The sequence below is a fragment of the Theropithecus gelada genome, chromosome 1 (genome assembly GCF_003255815.1).
Source record: "Theropithecus gelada isolate Dixy chromosome 1, Tgel_1.0, whole genome shotgun sequence".
NCBI classification, from domain to species: domain Eukaryota; kingdom Metazoa; phylum Chordata; class Mammalia; order Primates; family Cercopithecidae; genus Theropithecus; species Theropithecus gelada.
The window spans coordinates 93,291,503-93,317,834 of NC_037668.1; the positions used below are offsets into that span (position 1 = coordinate 93,291,503).

Consider the following 26,332-nt stretch of genomic DNA (forward strand, 5'->3'; position numbering starts at 1 on the left):
GCTGGCTAATCATTTCACTTATCAATTTAAAGCGTAAATGCACCCATGCCTCTGCCGTAACACTTTCACTTCCTCTGTGGTTGAGAAACAAATGGTATCACCACACTCTGTAAAGTTTCATGATTTTTACAGCCGCCTTCTCAAAATTGTATGCTTGTTCATCTGACAAACCCAGAATTCTCCAGTACTTCGAGCCATCACTGCTGCAGCCTTGCTGTTTGTGGTTCCTTGACAGTGCTTCTGCTAAAATCCACTTAACCACTGATGGAAATGAGTTACATGAGCTCTAAACACAGGTTTTAATCCGATTCCTGATTTATTCAAGATACCACTTTAGTATTTGCAGTGAGTCTTAGGCTTGATTTATTCAAGATTCCATGGTGTGGAACTGATAGTTGCTCAGCTCTTTAATAAAATCACTGGAATGAAAAAAAATATATATATAAACAATTTTTTTCTTTTCTTTTCTTTTTTTTTTTTTTGCAGTGGCATCTCAATATGTTGCCCAGGCTGGTCTCAAACTCCCTGGGCTCAAGCTTCCCTTCTGCCTCAACCTCCTAAGTAGCTAGTACTTCTGCTGGAAACATGCAGATGATAAATGGATAATGTGATATATCCATGCAATGGAATGTTTTTTCAGACATAAAAAGGAATGAAGTACTGAAACATTGCTACAGCGTGTATGAGTCTTGAAGACATTATGTGAAGTGAAAAGAGCCAATCACAAAAGGCCATAAAAGGTCACAAAAGGCTGAGGCAGGAGAATCGCTTGAACCCGGAAGGCGGAGGTTGCAGTGAGCTGAGATCGCGCCACTGCCCTCTAGCCTAGGTGACAGAGGGAGACCCCATCTCCAAAAAAAGTTTATATTTCAGTGTAAGAAGAAAAAAACTAGGTAAATAAAGTATCTGATATGGTAGGCACTACTGGAAAAAATATAGTGGGGAAGGAGGATAAGTAGTATTTGGGGCATTGTGGTTTTAGATAGGGTGGCCATGAAAGCCGCACCCAAAAGAGGCAAAGAAGAGCTATGTGGATTTCAGGGTCTCCTTCTGTTGTCCAGGCTAGAGTGCAGTGGCAAGATATGGCTCACTGCAACCTTAACATGGGCTCAAGGGTTCCTCCTGCTTCTACCTCCTGAGTAGCTGGTACTGCAGGCATGGACAACCGCACCTGGCTAAGTTACTTATTTTTTGTAGAGATGAAGTTTCCCTACATTGACCAGGCTGCTGTCCAACCCTGGCCTCAAGAGATCTTCCTGCCTACCTCAGCCTCCCAAAATGCTGAGATTACTGGTATGGGCCATGGCTCCTAGCCTTCATTTTTTTTTTTTTTTTTTTTCAAAAAATATTCCAACTAAGCTTTGGCATTTATTGCTTGAGAAATAAATAATATAAATAAAATAGCTTGATTTAGGAAAAGAAATTATGTGCTAGCTGGAACACTGGCCAGGTTATGGTCATGATAAAGACAAGACCAGCCGGGTGCGGTGGCTCAGACCTGTAATCCCAGCACTTTGGGAGGCCAAGGTGGGCGGATCACGATGTCAAGAGATTAAGACCATTCTGACCAACATGGTGAAACCCCGTCTCTACTAAAAATACAAAAATTAACTTGGCGTGGTGGCTCACACCTGTAATCCCAGCACTTTGGGAGGCCAAGGTGGGTGGATCACGATGTCAAGAGATTAAGACCATCCTGACCAACATGGTGAAACCCTGTCTCTACTAAAAATACAAAAATTAACTTGGTGTGGTGGCTCCCTCCTGTAGTCCCAGATACTCAGGAGACTGAGGCAGGAGAATTGCTTGAACCTGGTAGGCAGAGGTTGCAGTGAGCCGAGGTTGTGCCACTGCACTCCAACCTAGCGACAGAGCACCAAAAAAAAAAAAAAAAAAAAAAAAAAAAAAAAAAAAAAAAAAAAAAAAGAGCGACACGGTTGAGCTAGAGAGTAAATAAAATGGCCCCTAATACGATGGGTATAGATTCATGAAGTGGCAGTAGCTGAACTGTTGCTACTGTTAACTATGAGGACTAATTAAGGCAATGTCAGGAACATTTTCTTTCTTTTTCCTTTTTTTTTACTCTGTGTTTCTTCATTATCTGAATTTATCCTCATGCAGGTTGGAAACTGCTGAAATCTTAGGAGCTCTTTTATTCTAAGCCAAATCAGTCAGATTACAAACCCCATTGTATTTTAGATAACCCGAGTGATTACTCAGGTGCTCAAAAGCTTTTAGAGAACTGCTAAACCTCATGTACTTCTGGGCAGTATTAGCAATTAAAAGAGTTTAATTTTCTATGTTAAGTGAAATTGATTCCGGTTTGGATTTCTTTATTTGGATTGAGAGATATTTTAACCAGGTTAAAATATTGGTGAAAAGCCATCTCTAATGAGACTTAAAATCATAAAGCTACTTCCCCATTCAGTTCTTGTCACTATTTCAGGGTACTGCTGGGCAGTAGGACATGAGTTCCCATTGCTTATAGGATCTTCAGATGTACATCCCTCCAATGGATTCGACTCAGTATTGTTAAGACATCAATTTTCCGCAACGTGATTTATAGATTGAAAGCAATCCCAGTAAAAATCCCGGTAAGATTTTTAGGAGAAATTAACATATTCTCTGATTTCTAACTTATTACAAAGTTATACATTAGACAATGCGGTATTGGAGAAAGGACACCCATATAAATCAATGGAATGGAATCAAGAATTCAGAAATAGACCCAAAAATATATGGTCAAATGATTTTTGATAATTAGGGAAAAATAAAAACATTTTAAGCTGAGGAGATACAGGACAAATTATTTGCCCTCATGGAGCCTACCTTTAAATGGGCAAGACAAATAATTTTTAAAGTAAAAAATAATTCAATAGTGAAATTTGGGCTGGGTGCAATAGCTCATACCCATAATCCCAGCACTTTGGGAGGCTGAGGCAGGTGGATCACCTGAGGTCAGGAGTTCAAGACCAGCCTGGCCAACCTGGTGAAACCCCGTCTCTACTAAAAATACAAAAAATTAGCTGGGTGTGGTGGTGGACGCCTGTAATCCCTGCTACTTGAGAGGCTGAGGCAGGAGAATCACTTGAACCCAGGAATCACTTGAAGGCGGAGGTTGCAGTGAGCCGAGATCACGCCATTGCACTCCAGCCTGGGCAACAAGAGCGAAACTCCATCTCAAAAAAAAAAAAAAAAAAAGCTGGGTGCAGTGGCATGCGCCTATAATCCCAGCTCCCAGCTACTCAGGAGGCTGAGGCAGGAGAGTAACTTGAACCTGGAGGTGGAGGTTGCAGTGAGCCGAGATCACACCACTGCACTCCAACCTGGGCGAGGAAGAGAGATTCTGTCTCAAGAAAAGGAATAAGAAAAAAGAAAAGAAAATTGACAGTAGTGAATGCTATGAAGAAATAAATCAGGATAAAGGCATAGAAAATGACTTGTAGTGGTGCTATTTAAATAGGGTGGATAGAGATGATTGGTGGTTGAACAGAGCTATGAATAATGAGAAGGATGAACACGATGGGACCTATTTTTAAGTCTACTCTTTCAATTCTTTTTAATATTCATTTATTCTTTAAAGAAATATTTGTTGAGCACCTATTATATGCCAGATATTATTCTAAGTGCTGGAGGTAGAACAGTAAATAAAATAGACAAACCCCCAGCCCCTATGGTGCTTACTTTTTTTTTTGGTAGGGAAGCAAAAAATAAACTTCACAAATAGGTCAAACGGATGGTATGTTAGTGGAAATGCTAAGGCAAAAAAAGGAAGGAAGAAAGGGATATAGAATATGTGTGAGTGTGCATGTGGGTGTGAACGGGTGACGGTGGCTTCTGTTTAACATACAGTGCCCAGGAAAGGCTTACCTTTCTTGGTACTTTTGAAGGAAGTGGAGGCAGTTATGGAGGTGGCAATGGGCAAGATGGTCCAAAAAGAGGGATCAGCAAGTGCAGAGGCCCTGAGCTGGAGCGCACCTGTGAGCTGGCGTGAAGCCTTCAGGGAGAGTGGAGGGAGATCAGATAATGTGTGTGTAGGGGTGGATGGATCCTATGGGGCCTAGCAGGTCATCGTAAGGTGTCGGCATTCATTTAGAGATGAGACGCCACTGGAGATATGAACAGGAGTGGCATGATTATGTTTTATTGGGATTGCTCTAGCTGTGTTTTAATTAAAACTATTTTATAAAGAGAGGAAAAAAATGTTTGCTTTTCCAAATCAATCATGTTTATGTCTTTGAAAGAGGAGAACAACAAATCACAGAAAACATAAATAAATGCATTTTGTTCAGGGACAGATGGCTGAAGCAACAAGAGTGAATCACAGAGTCACAGAATCACAGTTATGTGCAAAGCACTCAGGAAATAGCTTGGTCCCTAATTAATCATTCTATGTTGTTAAACTCTGCGGAGATAAATTTAGCCAGCAGTAGGTAGAATGAGATGAATTCTCATGAAAACATGTTTTCAATGAAGTTGGCAAAGAATACTGTGTAAACCCCAAATAACTGAAACTATGTCCTAATAGCATTGAGCTTGGTGTGCCACATCCTTAGCAATAATCACTTGGGTGTCTGTCCCTGGGACCTGCAGACGGAGGATGTTAACATCTGATTTAGCAAAAGGGGTGGGGAGAGTGATGGGGGACAAGGGAGAGGGTCCTGAAACATACAGGTGCTTTGGGGCTACTTCCCCCTCATGGTGACCCTAGGAGCTGACTTTGGTGTCATTTAGGCATATTTGCTGTCAGGACTCACACTTCCTTAGGTTTAAGCTATCAGTAAAAGGGAAGTGGCTTCTAAGTCCTAGCCTTTGGACTGCATTCCTTTAATTCGTATAGTGGACCAGGGTGAAAGTTATCATTGTGATGGTTGGTAGCACAATTCTGAGGAGAAAACGTTTTTTGTTTATTTAATCTTAGATATGCCATTTGAGTGTTAAGAGCTATGGCCCACAACAGGGAAGGGATTAGAAATGTTTTAGATAAGAAAGTGAGGAGAATTTGGGATTTGCGTCAGAATGACAAAGGGGAAGTGGGGGAGGGGTGATACACTAACACCAGTGGAGAAGAAATCCAGGGGAAAGGTGACAGAAATCCTGGCCACTGAAGGGCTGGAGCCTGAGGCTAAAACAGCGCCAGGGAGACCCTTTGGGTTGACAGCCTAAGAATTTTTAAGAACAAGGATATTGGCAGAGCAGTGTTGTGAAACCCTCTCCCCTTTCCCATTGCTTCTCCCTCCCTTGCCTCAGATTCCCACTGAAAGCCTGTGATACATACTGTTGTTCACTGTGGGGTTCAAGTATATTGAGGGGGTAGGAGAGTGAAGAAAAGGAGGATGGTTGCATGTGGGGTTAATGTGGGCTGAGAGAGAAGAGGACAGCAAAGAGGCATGAGACACAGGGCAAAGAAAGTATTCAGAGTAAAATGGACCAAGAGTTGAGTAGGAGAATAAGTTACCCCAAATGCCTCAGAAATATTTGTTGGGAGGACTCTGCTATATGTGGGTTGAGGCTTAAGCCCTTTTTTTAAAAATAAAATAAAATGAAAAAGTGATTCCCAAGAGGTTGGTGCCTTATGAGGCTTCATCTACATAAGTCCCTGTTGTCACAACTCCTTATCTTGACCCAGACACTCTTTCTGTTGATTCCAGGTCTTTAGACAATTACTTAATTCTTTCAACCAATTGCCAATCTGAAAATCTTTGAATCCACCTATAACCTATCACCCCTCCCCTACTCCACCCTGCTGATTTGACTTTGTCCCACCTTTTCGGACTAAACTAGTATATATCCCACATGTATTGATTAATATCTTTTGTCTCCCTAAAATGTATAAAAACCAAGGTGTAACCCAACCACCTTGGGCACATGTTCTCAGGATCTCTTGAGACTATACCTGGGCCTTGGTCATTTATATTTGGCTCAAAATAAACCTCTTTAAATATTTTATAGAGTCTGACTCTTTTCATCAACAGCTGGAATATTTGTTTCTTGATCTAATGGTGGTTACACAGCAGTTTTAAGTTTGTGCAAGTTTATTTGGTTGTATATATACACTCAATATACACACTCAGTAAAATATGATATACCTCAATAAAAATAAAGCAATGCCTTCCCTGCCTCCAAAAACAAAACCAACCTGGGAATACAAAGATCAAGTAACAGTGCCTGCAGAAGCTTAGAAAATCTGCACAGATGTGACATTTGACTCAGTTCAGCATACATCGTGGAGGGTTACTCTACAAGGGAGACTGCACACAGAGACCATACTCAGGAGCCTGAGGATCCTGAATCACTGACCTAGAGGGAAGAGGTACCGGCCCTTATCTTGAGGACCTCATAAGGCAGGAATAGACATGCAAAAATTAATAGCAACAGTCTGATTCTGGAAACTGATACAACAAGAGTAGCTGATATGCCAACTCTTACCACTTTTTAACATTGTGCTAGAGATGTAAGTGGCAGAAGGACTGAAAAGGAATAAACAGATTATTATTTGCATAGTATACTCTTATTTACTTAGAAAATCCAGGAGAATCTATACACTATTAGAAAAAAATTATACATATAAAACTTACTAGATAACAGATCATATCAAAAAAAATCTATTGCTTTCCTAAACACCAGTACTAACTAATTAGAAAATGCACTGGGCACTGTGGCTCCAGCCAATAATCCCAGCACTTTGGGAGGCTGAGGTGGGAGGATCACTTGAGCCCAGGAGTTCAAGACCTGCCTGAGCAACATAGCAAGACCCTGTCTCTGAAAATGTAATTTTCCAAATTTTCAATAGGAACAATTACATAAATAATATGATTATAATATATATAATTATATATAATTATATATATATACATCTATATCTGATGGTTAAACCTCACAAAGAAGTGCAATACTTGGAGAAAAATTTCAAAAATTTATTGCAGGGTATATAAGCTCTAAATATATAAAAATATATACTATATTTAAATACTAAGGGATAAAGTAGTAAGCATTCAATGAATACTGGAAAAGTGATTGGACGAGTTTATATTGAAAAGAGCCACATCTTAGTCTTCTTTTGGAATCCTTTCTTCATATAGTACCTAGAATAGTGCATGACACTGTGGGAAACCAAAATATGTCACCTCAAAATATACTTCTTTGGCATATTTTCAGTTGGTTATTCAGAGAAGTAGCAGACAGGAATAGTTCTGAAAAGCTGTTCTTTTAGGGGGAGATTTGCATCTGTAGAGGAAATCTGCATTGGTGAGGTAAAGAACAGACACAGAGACTTTCTCTGAGGTCCACTTATCTGGATCAGGAAAAAGGAACTCACAAGAAAAGGTGAATAAAGACCTGATACTTTTAAAGTCTGGACAGTGAAACTTTTGCTGCACCTATTCCTTCTGAGGGCTGCTCCCTGAGAGACTTCATCTGCATCACAAGATGGCTTTGCTCGCCATGACTTTCCTCCCCACACCCTCTCATAAGTGTTGCTACCTCCCCGCAGGAGCCTTTAGGACCTATTTCTTCCTGTAGCTCAAAATTCTATTGAAGCTTCAACTATCTGGCCTTTCTTTGGTTCTTTGAGTGTCGTAGTTTGTGTGGCTCCTGTGCACACGTGCATGTGATAAATATGTATACTTTGTCTCCTGTGAATCTGTCTATTGTCAGTTTGTTTTATAGACTCAGATTAACAAACTTTCAGAAGGGTGGAGGCAGGCAGGCTGGGGATGGGGAGGGTGGGGAGGAAGGCAAATCCCTTTACTCCTACAGCATGTCGTAGGGACTCAAAAAATATCAAAGGGAAGAAAACAAAGGAGACGAAAGAAGGAAGGGATGAATAACTTTATTTAAATGAGAAAAGCGGCACTGGGTTAAAACTTATTAAATATTTTGAATTCTTTATATTTTATTACAATTTTTACTTTTGCTAACATCCTCTTGCTTTATTGTTGTAGTAATGTGTGCTCGTATAGTCATTTAGAGTTTACAAAACTGTGTCAATTATATACTTTCATGTGGTCCACATAACACTGAAAAAGCAGCAGCATCACTGGAAAACCTTGAGACTCTCCAAAGTTAAGGGGCTTGCCTTAGATGACAAATAACCTGACTGTTACTCAGACCCAAGTTTTTTGACTTCAAGGGTAGCGACTTTGTACCCTACAAATGCTAATCTAAATGGGCTACAAGCTAGATGTATAGGCTATGGATTGCCATCCTAACTGGGACACTTTTGAGAGCAGAAGTAGGTGTTATCCATTATGCTGGGAAAACAGGTGTAAATTGGGACCATCTCGGGTACTTCCAAGGTATAGTTTACCTTATCTATGGCTGAAAACTGGGTTTAAATTAATTTTTCTTATGGGCAGCACAAGTCAAAAAGCCCTTTACCAAGCTACACAGATTGTAAATGCTGCTCCTGGCTGTGTTCAATGTATTTTTGGACAAAGTCAATAATAAATAAATAAAGGTCAACTATGAATTAAGGTAGGTTTGTTAGTTTTTTGGTAAAAGGAACATCACTTGCTTAGAGAGGTTAATATAATCTACTGCACGTGGGGCAAAGTTGCTGGTAAGTATCATTCTTCCCTCTGTCCTTTGAATCCCAAATGACACATCGTGTTCTCATATCCAGTATGGTGTAAGATATCATTGGGTGTTGGCTGTAATTTTATCTTCCTTCTTAAAGTCTTTATAACGTGAAGACAATGAGCAGATCTGTGCAAAACTCACTACCAGGATCAGCCAATACTTGTTTTACTGTGGAGCTTTTGGTGATTACGTTAACTGAATAGAGTTTGTTTGTTTGTTTTTCCTAAACAGCAAATCTTTCAATATATTAGCAATTTTAAGTAAGAATCTCTAACTTGTAACACATACTGAACTTAGACAATTATATGTTGTAAATTTACCTGCTAACAGGAACAGGTGAAACTCTCTTAACATTTTAAGGACATAAAGTATCAAATATGCAGATTTAACACAAAACCATTAATATTACGGGGTTGATTCTCTTCAATATTTCTATGCTTAATTTTAAATCTTTTTTAGGATAAAATTATTTTCCAACTAAGAAAAATATTGTCATCCTATTTTGTGAGATACCACTAAGTCAAATGAGATTGCATAACGACCAGAGATCTTATTAGTTGAGGTGCTGACTGTATTCTTATCTGAGATACCAATGAGTCTTTTCACTTGGGTAAATATGAAGGAGCTGGATTTCTGAGTTGAATGGTAAGTCTGTTTTTAACTTTGTACTAAACTGGGATTTTGTTTTCCAAAGTGGCTGTGCAATTTTGCATTTCACCCAGCAATGTATGAGAGTCCCAGTTCTGCATCCTCATCAGTAAATGGAATTGCCAGTTGTTAAATTTTAGCCATTCTAATAGTTCCTACCCTTTTTAGACCATATAGGGTAACTTCCTGACATTGCCATGGCATCTGTAAACTGTCATGGCGCGCTAGTGGGAGTGTCTTTTAGCATGCTAATGCATTACAACTAGTGTATAATGAGCAATGATATTGACCAGAGGTCACTTTCATTGCCATTTGGGTTTGGGTGGGTTTTGGCCAGCTTCTTTACTGCAACCTATTTTATCAGTGAAGTCCCTTCTGACTAACGATGTTAAGAATCTTGTAATGTACTTATTTATAATCTTTATCTCTTCAGTAAATGTCTATACAAATTATTGGTCCATTTCTTTATTGAGTTGTGTGATTTCTTAATACTGAGTTTTGAAAGATCTTTATGTATTCTGAACACAAGGCTTTATTGTATATTTGATTTGCAAATATTTATCCAGTCCATGGCTGGTCTTTTAATTTTCTTTTTCTTTTTCCTAACTACTAGATGATGTGGGAGTCTTTTCATATCCTTAGCGTCTTTGGAAGAGCAGAAGTTTAAAATTTTGATAAAATCTAATTTATCTTTTTTGAGACAGGATCTCCCTCTGTCACCCAGGCTGGAGTGCAGTGGCACAATCATGGCTCACTGCAGTCTCAACCTTCAGGGTTCAGGTGATCCTCCTACCTCAGCCTCCTGAGTAGCTGGGACTACAGGTGTCCACCACCATGCCTGGCTAATTTTTGTATTGTGTGTAGAGACAGGATTTCGCCATGTTGCCCAGGCTGGTCTTAAACTCCTGGGCTCATGTGATCCACCTGCCTCAGCCCCCCAAAGTGCTAGGATTAAATTTATCATTTTTTTTTTTTTCTTGGATAGATCATACTTTTGGCATCTTAGAAATCTTTGCCTAAGGTCATGATGATTTTCTCCTATGTTTTCTTCAAAGTTTTATAGTTTAAAATTTTAGATTTAGGTCTGTAATCCATTGGAGTTATTTTTTTGTAAAGGGTATGAGTGATCAGTCAAGGCACTCCCTCCCTCCTTTCCTTCCTTCCTTTCTCCCTTCCTTGTATATTGAAATCCAATTATTCCAGCACCATCTGTTGAATCTTCCTATTCATAAACAGGGACTGTCTCTCCATTTACTTAGTTTTTATTTGGTTTCTTTCATTAGAGTTCTACAGGTTGCTTCGTATAGATCTTGTACATATTTTGTTGGATTTATACTGAAGTAGTTTGGTTTTGGGGATGCTGGTATAAATGGTATTGTGATTTTTTTTGTTTTGTTTTTGGTAGAGGGTCTCACCCTGTCACTCAGGCTGGAGTGCAATGGTGCAATCTTGGCTCACTTGTAGCTTTGACCTCCTGGGCTCAGGTGATCTTCCTACCTCAGCCCCTTGAGTAGCTGGGACCACAGGTGTGCACCACCACATCTGGCTAATTTTTTGTATTTTTGTTTTGTAGATATGGGTTTTTGCCATGTTGCCCAGGCTGGTCTCAAGCTCCTGGGCCCAAGTGATTTCATTCACCTCGGCCTCCCAAAATGCTGTATTGTGTTTCTAATTTCAAATTCCACTTGTTCATTGCTCATACATAGGAAAGTGACTGACTTTTGTATATTAATCTTGCTCTAGTTGCTTATTAGTTCCAGGAGTCTGTTGTTTATTCTTTTGGATATTCTACATGAACAATTATGTCTTCTGTGAACAAAGACAGTAATATATACTCCTTCCAGATCTGTGTACCTTTCATTTCATTTTCTTGTCCCAGTATTATCTAGGATTTCCAATATGATGTTGAAAAGGAGTGGTGAGAGGGAACATCCTTATCTTGGTCTTGATCTTGGTGAGAAAGCTTCATGGTTCTTATCATTAAGTATGATGTTAGCTGCAGGTTTTTTGTAGACATTCTTTATCAAGTTGAGGAAGATCCACTCCATTCCTAGTTTACTGACAGCTTTTATCATGAATGTGTGTTGGAGTTTGTCAAATGCTTTTTCTGCATATATTAATATGATTATGTGATTTTTTTTCCCTTTTAGGCTGTTGATGTACTGAATTTTACATTAATTGATTTTTGAATGTTAAACCAACTTTGCATATCTGGGATAAATTTCACTTGCTCATGGTGTATAATTCTTTTTATACATTGTTAGATTCAATTAGCTAATATCTTGTTGAGGATTTTGCATCCGTGTTCATGAAAGATACTGGGTCTGTAGTCTTTTCATGTAATGTCTTTGTCTGGTTTTGGTAATAAGGTAATGCTGGCCTCATAGAATGAGTGGGGAAGTATTCGCTCTGCCTCTGTCTTCTAAAAGAGATTGTAGAGAGTTGGTATAATTTCTTCCTTAAATGTTTGTTAGATATTATTACCAGTGAAACTATCTAGGCCTGGTACTTTCTGTTTTGGAAGGTTATTAATTATTAATTCAATTTCTTAATAAATATTGGCCTATTCAGATTATTTATTGATTCTTGTGTGAGTTTTGGCAGATTATGTCTTTCAAAAAATTGGTCCATTTCATCTAGGTTATCAAATTAAATTTGTAGTCATAGAGTTGTTCATAGTTGTCCATTTTTATCCTGTTAGTGTCCATGGGATCTGTAATGATGTTCTGTCTATCATTTCTTGCTTTGTTGTTGTTGTTTTTGAGATGGAGTCTTGCTCTGTCACCCAGGCTGGAGGTGCAGTGGTGCTATCTTGGCTCACTGCAACCTCCACCTCCCATGTTCAAACAATTCTCCTGCCTCAACCTCCCACATTCCAGGGATTACATGTGCCCACCACGAAGCCCAGCTAATTTTTGTATTTTTAGTAGAGAGAAGGTTTCACCATGCTGGTCAGGCTGGTCTCAAACTCCTAACCTCGTTATCCACCTACCTTGGCCTCCCAAAGGTGTGAGCCACTGCACCCAGCCTCATTTCTGATATTAATAACTTGTGTCATCTTTCTGTTTTTCTTCTTGGTTATCCTAGCTAGAGGCTTATTGGTTTTATTTATCTTTTTTTATTTTTTATTTTTTTGCTGAGGTTTTATTTTGGAAAAAGAGAGCAATGGAATTGTTTTGTAGCTGGAGGCATTGGCAAGGAGGGTGCCCCAGGCAGTGAACTCCCCCTAGGGGTGGGCTGAGGGCGAGGGCTCAGGTAGGTCTCCTTTGCCTGTACTCCCCTGCACAGCCACCTCCCTCTCGGGCTCTGGGGCAGCTGCAGGAAGGGTCGGCTGGGAGGGGCTGCCATGGCTGTTCGCTTGGGCAAAACATCAGAGGACTCAGACACCAGCCTCCCATCATGGGTCTTGATTTTCTTCACAACTTCGCCCCTGATGGAGCTGCTGCAGCTGAAGGAGCTGGAACCTGTGCCAGAGCCAAAGCTGGAGCCCAGGCCACAGCTGAGGCCAGGGCTTGTGAGGCCCCCATAGGCTGAGCTCATCCCACCTGCAGAGCCACTGGTGGTCTTCATATGGATATACATATTCTGCATCTCAGACTCCAGCTGACTCGCCTCGTCCTCTAGCAGCTTCCTGTAAGTGGCAATCTCCATGTCCAGGGCCTATTTATCTTTTATTTTTCTTAAAATAGCTTTTAGTTTCATTGATTTTTTTTTCTATTGATTTTCTGTTTTCAATTTCATTGATTTCTGCTCTCATTTTTATTATTTCTTCTTCTTACTTTAGAATTAATTTGTTCCTCTTTTTTTCTAGTTTTTTAAGGTGAAAGCCTAGATGATTGACTTTATATCTTTCTTCCTTTCTAATATATACATTTAATGGCATAAATGTTCATCTAAGCACCGTTTTTACTGTATCCCACAAATTTTGAAAAGTCATGCTTTTATTTTCATTTAGTTAAAAATAATTTTAAATTTCTCTGATATTTCTTTTTTGACCCATGTGTTGTTTTGAAGTGTGTTGTTTAATCTCCATGTATTTTGGAATTGTCCAGTTGTCTTTCTGTTATTACATTTTTAGTTTAATTCTATTGTGGTTTGAGAGCAGATGTTGTTTTAAATTTGCTAAGGTGTGTTTTATGGGCCAGAATGTGGTCTATCTTGGTAAATGTTCCGTGTGAACTGGAGAAGAAAACGTTTTCTGCAAATGTTGGATGAAGTGGTCTATAGATGTAATTATATCCAGTTAATTGATGGTGTTGTTGAGTTCAACTATGTCCTTACTGGTTTTATGCCTGCTGGATCTGTCCATTTCTGACAGAGGAATATTCAGGTCTCCAACTGCAATCGTGGATTCATCTATCTCTCTTTGCCGTTCTGATGGTTTTGCCTCTCATTTTTTAATGTATGTGGTTAGGCACATACATATTAAGGATTGTATATCTTCTTAGAGAACTGACCTCTTTATTGCTGTGTAATGCCCCTCTTTGTCCCTGATAACTATTTTTGCTTTGAAGTCTGCTGTTACTGAAATTAATATAGCTACTCCTGTTTCCTTTTGATTAGTGTTAGTATGGTATATCTTTATCCGTTTGTTTTTAATCTATACATGTCTATTTTTAAAGCTGGTTTATTGTAGACAACATATACTTGGGTCTGGTTTCTTCATCTACTCCAGCGGTCTCTGTCTTTGATTGGTGCATTAGACCATTGACATGCAAAGTGATTATTGATATAGTAGGATTAATATCTACTCTATTGTTAGATTTTTATTTCTTGCCCTTGTTCTTTGACCCTGTTTTTGTCTTCCACTCTTTTTCTGCCTTTTGTATGGTTAATTCAATACTTTACATGGTTTCATTTTATCTGTTATACTTTTTTCCATATCTATTGTATCTGTTTATTTAAACATATTTAGTGGTTGTCCTAAAATATGCAGTATACATTTACAAGAATCCAATCCTTTAAATAACATTATACTGCTTCATGGGTAGTGTTTTTTAATAACAAAATAACCCAATTCTTTCCTCCTATCCCTTGTATCAATGTTATTATTCATTTTACTTATATTTAAGCATACATAAGCATATAGATACACATAAGATATATACATAAGCATATATAACCTAATACATTATTGCTATTATTATTTTTAAACTGTTACCTCTTAGATCAGTTAAGAATAAGAAAAGTAGAAGTTTTAAATTTTTCCTTCACTTTCTTCTCCTTCTGTATTCATATCATGCATATGGTTATATTTTGTAGCTGTTTCACAGTTCTTGAATATGCTGTCCTGTTTTTTCCAGTCTTTGTTCTCTTTGCTTTTCAGTTTTGGAGGTTTCTACTGAAACCTCCCCAGTCTCAGAAATTCTTTCCTCAGCCACGTTCAGTCTACTAATAAGCCATCAAGCCATTCTTCATGTCTATTACCTGGTTTTAAAAAATTGTTCATATAAATGTATGGAGTACAGGTGCAATTTTGTTACATGCATACTGGTCAAGTCAGGGCTGTTAGGGTATTTATCAACAGAATAACATACACTGTACCTATGAAGTAATTTCTCCTCACTTGCCCTCTCACCTCTTCCCCTTTCTGAGTCTCCATTGTCTATAATTCCACTCTTTAGCTCCATGTGTCCACCTTTTTTCTCAGCATCCACTTACAGTGTTTACAGTGTTCTCATGTTTCTTTTCTTTCTAAATTTCGAGACAGGCTACAACAGAATCCAAATCCATAGGTAAAGCAAACTACTCATGTAATTTCAAAGCTGAAGTTGATAGTATATTTGTACCCATTCTGAGTGATTCACCTGAATGAGTTTTGAGTTCTCAAAGACCAGTAGCTTTCTTTCCCTTCTATGCATCTCAAGTACACTTGAGTTAGCCTATGATACCTGAATACTTACAGAGTTGAGGCCTATAAAACTTATACGGCAAGCAATTCGAAATGTGCCAGTAATGTGATACTGGAGCTACCATAGTGCTGAGAACAGCTTTGACTACGGTAGGAAATCCACAAACCTCAAATTTAGATGAAAATATTTTAGAATTTAATTCATACTGAGGGACAAATTATGGTAATAGTGGAGGGAAAGTCTTTTTATGTGAGATACAGGAGGCTCCTTTAGCTCTTTCACCTCCTAGAGTCACCATAGTGGTACCTTCATTTATTCCTTCTCAAATATTCTTCCCATCTTTATTTAGATCTGAGTTTCAGGCCTATATTATTTTCTCTCTTTCTGAAGAATTCTTGACATTTCTTTCGAGGCATATGTACTGACAACAAAGTCCCTCAATTTTCATTCCAGAAAATCTTATGTTTCCCTTTTGAATGAAAATTTTGCTGGATACAGAATTCTAAATTGGCGATTTCTTTCTTTCAACACTTTATTTTACTCCACCTTATTCTTGTTTGAGTCGTTTTTGAAGAGAATTCCAATGTAATTCTTACCCTTGTTCCTCCAGTAGGTAAGGGATTTTTGTTTTGTTTTGTTTTGTTTGTTGTTGTTGTTTTTTTCCCTCCTATAGCTTCTTTAAGGATTTTCTTTTTTCTTTCATTTTCTGCAGTTTAGGTATGATATTCCTGGGTGTAGATATTTCTTGGTATTTTTCCTGCTTGGCGTTGTGTGAGCTTCCTGAATCTTTGATATCTGTTACTAATTTTGGAAAATTCTGACCCAATGTTTCTTTACATATTTTTTCTGTTCCTTTTTTCTTCTCCTCTTGTTAGTCCCATTATGTCTTTATTATCCTTCTGTAAGTGTTCCACAGTTCTTGGATATTTGCACCATTTTTTTTTCAGTCTTTCTTCTCTTTGCTTTTAAATTAAGGAAGTTTCTATTAATATATTTGCAAACTCAACAATTCTTATCTCAGCCATGTCCAGTCTATTGCTGAGTCCATCAAAGGCACGCTTCATATCTGTCAGACAGACATAATCTATAGGTGAAAGGAACTGATGTAAATACACCGTTAGTGTGAGATTTTATGCTCATCTGGCTAAGAGCTCTGCATGTATTCCTGTCTGTCTCCCAAAGTGTAGAGAGATTTTTTTTGGGTTCAATTTCTCTCAGGGCAACAGGTCATCTGCAGTATGTGACTCAGCACCCCTGGATGATGAAGTTGGCTAAGATGTTGGCAGGCAGAGAATCACCCATGGTGTTGCCAATGGTACTGACCGAGAAGCCAGCTGGGGTGCTACTGAATTCTCTGGGGAACTGACCTCTGAGAGTTGCCCTTCAGGGTGCTGGAAAGACTGGCTGGGAAGACATCTGTGAGGACATTCCTGAAACTCACTTGGAAGCTGCCCTATGGTATGCTGGCCAAACTCACTAGAAAGCCACCCTTTGGAGTGCCAGCAAAGTTCACTGGGGAGGCACCTTCTACCTATCTCACATGCCACTGGCAGCTATGTGTGGCAAGAACAAACCAAAAAAGCACTCAAATCAGGAAGTGGAGCTCCTTCTTCCTTCAGCGTCTTTCTAATGCCCTCTACTGACAAGGCTTGCCATTCATTATCCAACTAACAAAGGGAAATGTTCACAGGATCCAGCTCTGCCATCCGAACCCAGGACAAAGAAGCGTGAATTTAGAACTCAAACGTATTAAATCAATAACTGGCAGACTTGCCCATTACACATAGGATATATTTCAATTCTTTGCCAGCACCTATAATGATTTACTCTCTACCTATTTCTTCAATATTATTGGAGGGCTACCCTGCCTACTTTCCACCATTTTAGCCATTCTCTCTGTTATTTCCATACTCCAAGCTCATCTTACCTCAGAACCTTTGCCCTTGCTATACCCCATGCTTGGAAGAAGTTTCCCCTATATCTTTATATAACTAGCTCTCTATTAATATTTAGGTCTTTGTTAAATGCGACCTCATTTGAATTTCCCTTACCACATAATCTACAATGAGCCCACGTGCGTATAATACTTTCTGTTGTTTTGCTGGTTAGTTTTCTTCATAGTACTTATCACTAAATTATCCTTGTTTTTTTTACTATGTTCTTATCCACATAATAATAAGCCAAGTAAGAGCCAGACTATAATCTATATTACATATCAGCAATGAGAAGAGTACCTGGCATGTAGTAAGTGCTCATAAAAAACACTATATAGTTGTCGAATGAATGAATGATCTCCATTTTATAACTGAGGACTGAGGCTCAGATAAAGTGACTTTCCCAAAGGACACAGCTAGCAAGTGCCAGAGTCAGGAGTCACCTCAGGTCCTCCTGATCACTGTGCTCTGATTGTCATTGCGCTGCACCACCACTTCCCTGAGTGCTGGAAAGAGTGTATCTGAGGTACATGTTACAGTGGAGTTTCTAAAATAATTGACCTTTTGTTATCTCTTTACCCATTTTTTTCTTTCTATGGAAATGGCTCTCTACTGTGTGTGCATAGGTACAGATCTATATGTGCCCGCCCCCTCCTCAGAATAATAATGTGTTAAATACCTTTCAAAGAAAGAATTATTAGACAAAGTCATGGAACTCTTCACCAAAAAGATGACCTTTGAGAGTGGCCATGCACGATGGCTCATGCTTGTAATCCTGGCAGTTTGGGAGGCCGATCGAGACCAGCCTGGCCAACATGGTGAAACCCCATCTCTACTAAAAATACAAAAATTAGCCGGGTTTGGTGGTGGGCGCCTGTAGTCCCAACTACTCAGGAGGCTGAGGCAGGAGAATCGCTTCCACCTGGGAGACTGAGGTTGCAGTGAGCCAAGACTACACCACTGCACTCTGGTCTGGGCAACAGAGTGAGAGTCTGTCTCAAAACAAAACAAAACCAAACCCCCAAAAAACCTTTGAAATACTTCATAAAATTAGAAATTGGGTATTGAGAAAAATAAAAATATATAAAATGGAAGACAGGCACCTAGATCCCATTTTCTTTCTTTTCTTTTCTTTTTTTTTTTTGATGGAGTCTAACTCTGTTGCCCAGGCCAGACTGCAATGGTGCAATCTTGGCTCACTGCAACCTCCGTCTCCTGGGTTCAAGCAATTCTCCTGTCTAAGCCTCCCAAGTAACTGGGATTACAGTGCCCGCCACCACGCCTGGCTAATTTTGTATTTTTAGTAGAGGCGGGTTTTTACCATGTTGGCCAGGCCAGTCTTGAACTCCTGGCCTCAAGATATTCACCTGCCTTGGCCTCCCAAAGTGGTGGGATTACAGGCGTGAGCCACCACGCCTGGCCCCAGATCCAGTTTTCTAATACAATTCTTCAGTAAAATAAACCAGGGCTCTTAGGAGAAGCGATCAATTCTAGCACTGGGGCAGTAAATACAAACATAGGCCTAATGTACCAGGGCATAAGGAAGTGCTCAGAAAACTCAAAAAAATCACACAACGATGGGGATATGTTAAAAGGAACTGTAGCAAGGGAAAGAGTTCCTAATGACAGAAGATAGAAAAATTTGAGCAACAAAGTCAACAAGATAGTGTTGGATTTTAAAGTATAAATAAATATCCACGAGTCTGTCCATACTGATACAAATAAATGATTGAATAAATAAACAACTAGTGGAGAATAGGCGGATCTCCCATATAGAAGAATCCCAAATAATTTATGTAGATACTTTGTACTCAAGGAGGTAGAGCGTAATTCCGCGTTCAAGTGTGGGTTGCACGTACTGACTTCCTTCAAAGGAGTACAGTTATGGAGAGGGGAAAAACTAACTTCGCAGTGGAGAAATCTGACAAACCCCACCTCAGCCAGGGGATCAAGGTCAGCATCAATGGCATATATTTTTGATATGATTGATAAGAATGGCATATTATTTCTGTAGTCTTCCTCACCAAACCCCAAACCTCAGCCTAATTGTGAAAAAATCATCAAGCATCTCCCAGTTGAAGCGCCTTCTATAAAATACCTGGCCAATGCTCCCCAAATCTGTTAACATCTTAGAAACTCTTTTATTATTATTATTATACATTAAGTTCTAGGGTACATGTACACAACGTGCAGGTTTGTTACGTAGGTATACATGTGCCATGTTGGTTTGCTGCAGCCATCAACTCGTCATTTACATTAGGCATTTCTCCTAATGGTATCCCTCCCCTAGCCCTCCACCCTGCAACAGACCCTGATGTGTGATGTTCTCTGCCCTGTGTCCATGTGTTCTTGTTGTTCAACTTCCACCTATGAGTGAGAACATGCGATGTTTGGTTTTCTGTCCTTGTGATAGTTTGCTTAAAATGATGATTTCCAGCTTCATCCATGTCCCTGCAAAGGACATGAACTCATCCTTTTTATGGCTGCATAGTATTCTATGATGTGTATATGTGCTACATTTTCTTAATCTGGTCTATCATTGATAGACATTTGGGTTGGTTCCAAGTCTTTGCTATTGTGAATAGTGCTGCAATAAACATACGTGTGCATGTGTCTTTATAGCAGCATAATTTATAATCCTTTGGGTATATACCCAGTAATGGGATCACTGAGTCAAATGGTATTTCTAGTTCTAGATCATTGAGGAATTGCCACACTGTCTTCCACAATGGTTGAACTAATTTACACTCCCACCGACAGTGTAAAAACGTTGCTATTTCTCCATATCCTCTCCAGCATCTGTTGTTTCCTGACTTTTTAATGATCACCATTCTAACTGGTGTGAGATGGCATCTCATTGTGGCTTTGATTCGCATTCTCTGATGACCGGTGATGATGAGCATTTTTTCATATGTCTGTTGGCTGCATAAATGTCTTCTTTTGAGAAGTGTCTGTTCATATCCTTTGCCTATTTTTTGATGGGGTTGTTTTTTTCTTGTAAATTTGCTTAAGTTCCTTGTAGATTTTGTATATTAGCCCTTTGTCAGATGGGTAGATTGCAAAGATTTTCTCCCATTTTGTAGGTTGCCTGTTCACTCTGATGATAGTTTCTTTTGCTGCGCAGAAGCTCTTTAGTTTAATTAGATCCCATTTGTCAATTTTGGCTTTTGTTGCCATTGCTTTTGGTGTTTTAGTCATGAAGTCCTTGCCCATGCCTATGGCCTGAATGGTATTGCCTAGGTTTTCTTCTAGGGTTTTTGTGGTTTTAGATCTAACATTTAAGTCTTTAATCCATCTTGAATTAATTTTTGTGTAAGGTGTAAGGAAGGGATCCAGTTTCAGCTTTCTACATATGGCTAGCCAGTTTTCCCAGCACCATTTATTAAACAGGAAATCCTTTCCCCTTTCTTGTTTTTGTCAGGTTTGTCAAAGATCAGATGGTTGTAGATGTGTAGTGTTATTTCTGAGGGCTCTGTTCTGTTCCATTGATCTATATATCTGTTTTGGTACCAGTACCATGCTGTTTCAGTTACTGTAGCCTGGTAGTATAGTTTGAAGTCAAGTAGCGTGATCCCTCCAGCTTTGTTCTTTTTGCTTAGGATTGTCTTGGCTGTGTGGGCTCTTTTTTGGTTCCATATGAACTTTACAGTAGTTTTTTCCAATTCTGTGAAGAAAGTTAGTGGTAACTTGATGGGGATAGCAAAGAATCCATAAATTACCTTAGGCAGTGTAGCCATTTTCACGATATTGATTCTTCCTATCCATCAGCATGGAATGTTCTTCCATTTGTTTGTGTCCTCTTTTATTTTGTTGAGCAGTGATTTGTAGTTCTCCTTGAAGAAGTCCTTCACATCCCTTGTAAGTTAGATTCCTAGGTATTTTATTCTCTTTGTATTAATTGTGAATGGGAGTTCACTCATGATTTGGCTCTCTGGCTATTATTGGTGTATAGGAATGCTTGTGATTTTTTGCACATTGATTTTGTATCCTGAGACTTCGTTGAAGTTGCTTATCAGCTTAAGGAGATTTTGGGCTGAGATGATGGGGTTTTCTAAATGTACAATCATGACATCTGCAAACAGAGACAATTTGACTTCCTGTTTTCCTAATCGAATACCTTTTATTTCTTTCTCTTGCCTGATTGCCCTAGCCGGAATTTCCAACACTATGTTGAACAGGAGCGGTGAGAGAGGGCATCCTTGTCTTGTGCCGGTTTTCAAAGGGAATGCTTCCAGTTTTTGCCCATTCAGTATGATATTAGCTGTGGGTTTGTCATAAATAGCTCTTATTATTTTGAGATACGTTCCATCAATACCTAGTTTATTGAGAGTTTTTAGCCTGAAGGGCGGATGAATTTTGTCAAAGGCCTTTTCTGTATCTATTGAGATAATCATGTGGTTTTTGTCTTTGGTTCTGTTTATGTGATGGATTATGTTTATTGATTTGCATATGTTGAACCAGCCTTGCATCCCAGGGATGAAGCCAACTTGATTGTGGTGGATAAGCTTTTTGATGTGCTGCTCAATTTTGTTTGCCAGTATTTTATTGAGGATTTTTGCATCTATGTTCATCAGGGATATTGGCCTAAAATTCTCTTTTTTTGTTGTGTCTCTGCCAGGCTTTGATGTCAGGATGATGTTGGCCTCATAAAATGAGTTAGGGAGGATTCCCTCTTTTTCTATTGATTGGAATAGTTTCAGAAGGAATGGTACCGGCTCCTTTTTGTACCTCTGGTAGAATTCAGCTGTGAACCGTTTGGTCCTAGACTTTTTTTGGTTGGTAGGCTATTAATTATTGCCTCAAGTTCAGAACCTGTTATTGGTCTATTCAGAGATTCAACTTTTTCCCTTGGCTTAGTCTTGGGAGAGTGTATGTGTCCAGGAATTAATCCATTTCTTCTAGATTTTCTAGTTTATTTGCATAGAGATATTTATAGTATTCGCTGATGGTAGTTTGTATTTCTGTGGAATCGGTGGTGATATCCCCTTTATCATTTTTTATTGTGTCTATTTGATTATTCTCTCTTTTCTTCTTTATTAGTCTTGCTAGCAGTCTATCTATTTTGTTGATCTTTTCAAAAATGCAGCTCCTGGATTCGTTGATTTTTTGAAGGGTTTTTTGTGTCTCTATCTCCTTCAGTTCTGCTCTGATCTTAGTTATTTCTTGCCTTCTGCTTGCTTTTGAATGTGTTTGCTCTTGCTTCTCTAGTTCTTTTAATTGTGATGATAGGGTGTCGATTTTAGATCTTTCCTGCTTTCTCTTGTGGGCATTTAGTGTTATAAATTTCCCTCTACACACTGCTTTAAAAATGTCCAGAGATTCTGGTACGTTGTGTCTTTGTTCTCATTGGTTTCAAAGAACATCTTTATTTCTGCCTTTATTTTGTAATTTACCCTGTAGTCATTCAGAAGCTAGTTGTTCAGTTTCCATGTAGTTGTGCAGTTTTGATTGAGTTTCTTAATCCTGAGTTCTAATTTGATTGCACTGTGGTCTGAGAGACAGTTTGTTGTGATTCCTGTTCTTTTACATTTGCTAAGGAGTGTTCTACTACCAATTATGTGATCAATTTTAGAATAAGTGTGATGTGGTGCTGTGAGGAATGTATATTCTGTTGATTTGGGGTGGAGAGTTCTGTAGATGTCTATTAGGTCCACTTGGTTCAGAGCTGAGTTCAAGTCCTGGTTATCCTTGGTAACCTTTCTCATTGATCTGTCTCATATTGACAGTGGGGTGTTAAAGTCTTCCATTATTATTGTGTGGGAGTCTAAGTCTCTTTGTAGGTCTCTAAGGACTTGCTTTATGAATCTGGGTGCTCCTGTATTGGGTGCATATATATTTAAGATAGTTAGCTCTTCTTGTTGCATTGATCCCTTTACCATTATGTAGCGGCCTTCTTTGTCTCTTCTGTTCTTTGTTAGTTTAAAGTCTGTTTTATCAGAGACTAGGATTGCAACCCCTGCTTTTTTTTTCTTTCCATTTGCTTGGTAGATCTTCCTCTATCCCTTTATTTTGAGCCTCTGTGTGTCTTTGCACATGAGATATGTCTCCTCAATACAGCACACTGATGGGTCTTGACTCTTTATCCAATTTGCCAGCCTGTGTCTTTTATTTGGGACATTTAGCCCATTTACATTTAAGGTTAATATTGTTATGTTTGAATTCGATCCTATCATTGTGATGTTAGCTGGATATTTTGCCCATTAATTGATGCAGTTTCTTCATAGTGTCCTTGGTCTTTACCATTTGGCATGTTTTTGCAGTGGCTGGTACTGGTTGTTCCTTTCCATGTTTAGTGCTTCCTTCAGTAGCTCTTGTAAGGCAGGCCTGGTGTGACAAAATCTCTAAGCATTTTCTTGTCTGTAAAGGATTTTATTTCTCCTTCACTTATGAAGCTTAGTTTGGCTGGATATGAGATTCTGGGATGAAAATTCTTTTCTTTAAGAATGTTGAATATTGGCCCCCAGTCTCTTCTGGCTTGTAGGATTTCTGTCAAGAGCTCTTCTGTTAGTCTGATGGGCTTCCTTTTGTGGGTAGCCCGACCTTTCTCTCTGGCTGCCCTTAACATTTTTTCCTTCATTTCAGCCTTGGTGAATCTGACAGTTATGTGTCTTGGGGTTGCTCTTCTCGAGGAGTATTTTTGTGGTGTTCTCTGTGTTTGCTGCATTTGAATATTGGCCTGCCTTGGTAGGTTGGGGAAGTTCTCCTGGATAATATCCTGAAGAGTGTTTTCCAACTTGGTTCCATTCTCCCCATCACTTTCCGGTACACCAATCAGATGTAGATTTGGCCTTTACACATGGTCCCATATTTCTTGGAGGCTTTGTTCATTTCTTTTTACTCATTTTTCTCTAATCTTGTCTTCTTGCTTTATTTCATTAATTTGATCTTCAATCACTGATATCCTTTCTTCCACTTGATTGAATTGGCTATTGAAGCTTGTGCATGCGTCATGAAATTCTTGTGACATGGTTTACAGCTCCATCAGGTCATTTAAGGTCTTCTCTACACTGTTTATTCTAGTTAGCCATTCATTTGTCTAACCTTTTTTCAAGGTTTTTAGCTTCCTTGTGATGAGTTAGAACATGGTCCTTTAGCTCGGGGAAGTTTGTTATTACCTATCTTCTGAAGCCTACTTCTGTCAACTGGTCAAACTCATTCTCTGTCCAGTTTTGTTCCCTTGCTGGCGAGGAGTTGTGTTCCTTTGGAGGAGAAGATGCACTCTGTTTTTTGGAATTTTCAGCTTTTCTGCTCTCATTTCTTCCCATCTTTGTGGTTTTATCTACCTTTGGTCTTTGATGTTGTTGACCTACAGATGGGGTTTTGGTGTGGATGTTCTTTTAGTTGATGTTGATGCTATTCCTTTCTGTTTGTTAGTTTTGCTTCTGACAGCCAGACCCCTCAGCTGCAGGTCTGTTGGAGTTTGCTGGAGGTCCACTCCAGACCCTGTTTGCCTGGGTATCACCTGTGGAGGCTGCAGAACAGCAAATATTGTTGCCTGATACTTCCTCTGAAAGCTTTCTCCCAGAGGGGCACCTGCCTGTATGAGGTGTCTGCTGGCCCCTACTGGAAGGTGTTTCCCAGTCAGGATACACGGGGGTCAGGGACTCGCTTAAGGAGGGAGTCTGTCTGTTTTCAGAGCTTGAACACCATGCTGAGAGAACCACTGCTCTCTTCAGGGCTGTCCAAGCGGGATGTTTAAGTCTGCAGAAGCTGTCTGCTGCCTTTTGTTCTACTATGCCCTGCCCCCAGAGGGGGAATCTATAGAGGCAGTAGGCCTTGCTGTGCTGCAGTGGGCTCTACCCATTTCATGCTTCTTGGCTTCTTTGTTTACACTGTGAACTACTCAAGCCTCAGCAATGGCAGATGCCCCTCCCCCCGTCAAAAATGCAGTGTCACAGGTTGATCTCAGATTGCTGCACTAGCAGTGAGCAAGGCTCTGTGGGCATGGGACCCACTGAGCCAGACACAGGAGGGTATCTCCTGGTCTGCCAATTGCTAAGACTGTGGGAAAACACAGTATTCGGTCAGGAGTGTATCATTTCTCCAGGTACAGTCTGTCATGGTTTCCCTTGGCTAGGAAAGGAAAATCCCCCAACTCCTTACACTCCCTGGGTGAGGCGATGCCCTGTCCTGCTTCAGTTCACCCTCTGTGGGCTGCACCCACTGTCAAACCAGTTCCAGTGAGATGAACCAGGTACCTTAGTTGGAAATGCAGAAATCACCTGTCTTCTGCATTGATCTCGCTGGAGCTACAGACCAGAGCTGTTCCTGTTCGGCCATCTTGGAAGTGATTGCCTGTCTTAGAGACTCTTACAGCCAAGAGGAGACTAAGAAGACATGCTGACTCAATGTAATGTGGTGTCCTGGATGTATCTTAGGAAGGGAAAGAGGATATTTGGTAAGGAAACTCTGAACAACTAAAGAAATCTGAGTAAAGTGTGGATGTTAGTTAATATTCATGTTTTAGAATTGGTTTACAGTGGTTACAAATTATAGAGGACACTGGGTATGAGGTATAGTTACATGAGAACCATCTGTACTCTCTCAGCGACACTTCTGTGATTCTGAAACCGTTTTAAAATAAAAAGCTTCCTTAAAAAATTGATGGCAGAGCAGGAGTAAATATTTTTGTTTTGTAACCTTGGAAAAAACAGAGTTGAGGCAAAATCCACAGAGGACTAGAACCTGTCTTCCTGCCTGGTGTGGGAGGAAGAAGATGACATTTGGTTGGGAGAAGGCTGGAGCCAAGTTATGGTGTTCAGTTTGTTTCTGTTCTGCTGTCATGGCGCCCTTCCTGGGAAGAGCTCTAGCTCTATGGAACCGTATGAATTGGAGAGTGAGGTTCAACAGTTTGTTGGTGTGACGTGGGTGTATGTGTACATGCGTGTGCGTTGTGTACATGCAAACTCAAATCCCCATAGCATCCAGCCAGGAAGTCTAAATGAGTAAAGCAAGTTGGGTATAAGAAATAAGAAAGTGCTGGGAGCTATACCTAATAGGAGACACAAGCCTCAAATGAAAGAATAGCTGCTGCTCTGTTCAGTGCTGGGTGATTTTTGCTGTGCAGGAAGGTGAACTGAGATGCATTTTCTGGTATTTCAAAAGAAGCTGAAAATCTAGATTCATTTTTTTAATGTGGAAAATTCTGGTTTTTAAATGTTGGCAACTAGTTCAGAAAGTGTTTATTAATCATCATGTATGCCCAATCTGTGTCGAAGGAAATGTGTCTGTGGACTGCACATGGTCCACACCTCAGGTTATAATTACTTCTGTAAACCTGAGCTATGCTGTCCAATGGGCTAATACAGATGAGGCAGG

The 26,332-nt window shown here is 39.5% G+C and overlaps 1 protein-coding gene across 3 annotated transcripts in view; it reads left to right on the forward strand.

Annotated features, from left to right (window-relative positions):
* The window catches only part of LEPR (leptin receptor), a 199,289-nt gene that overhangs the window by 16,205 nt on the left and 156,752 nt on the right, over window positions 1-26,332 (forward strand). The gene's annotated exons all lie outside the window — the stretch shown is intronic.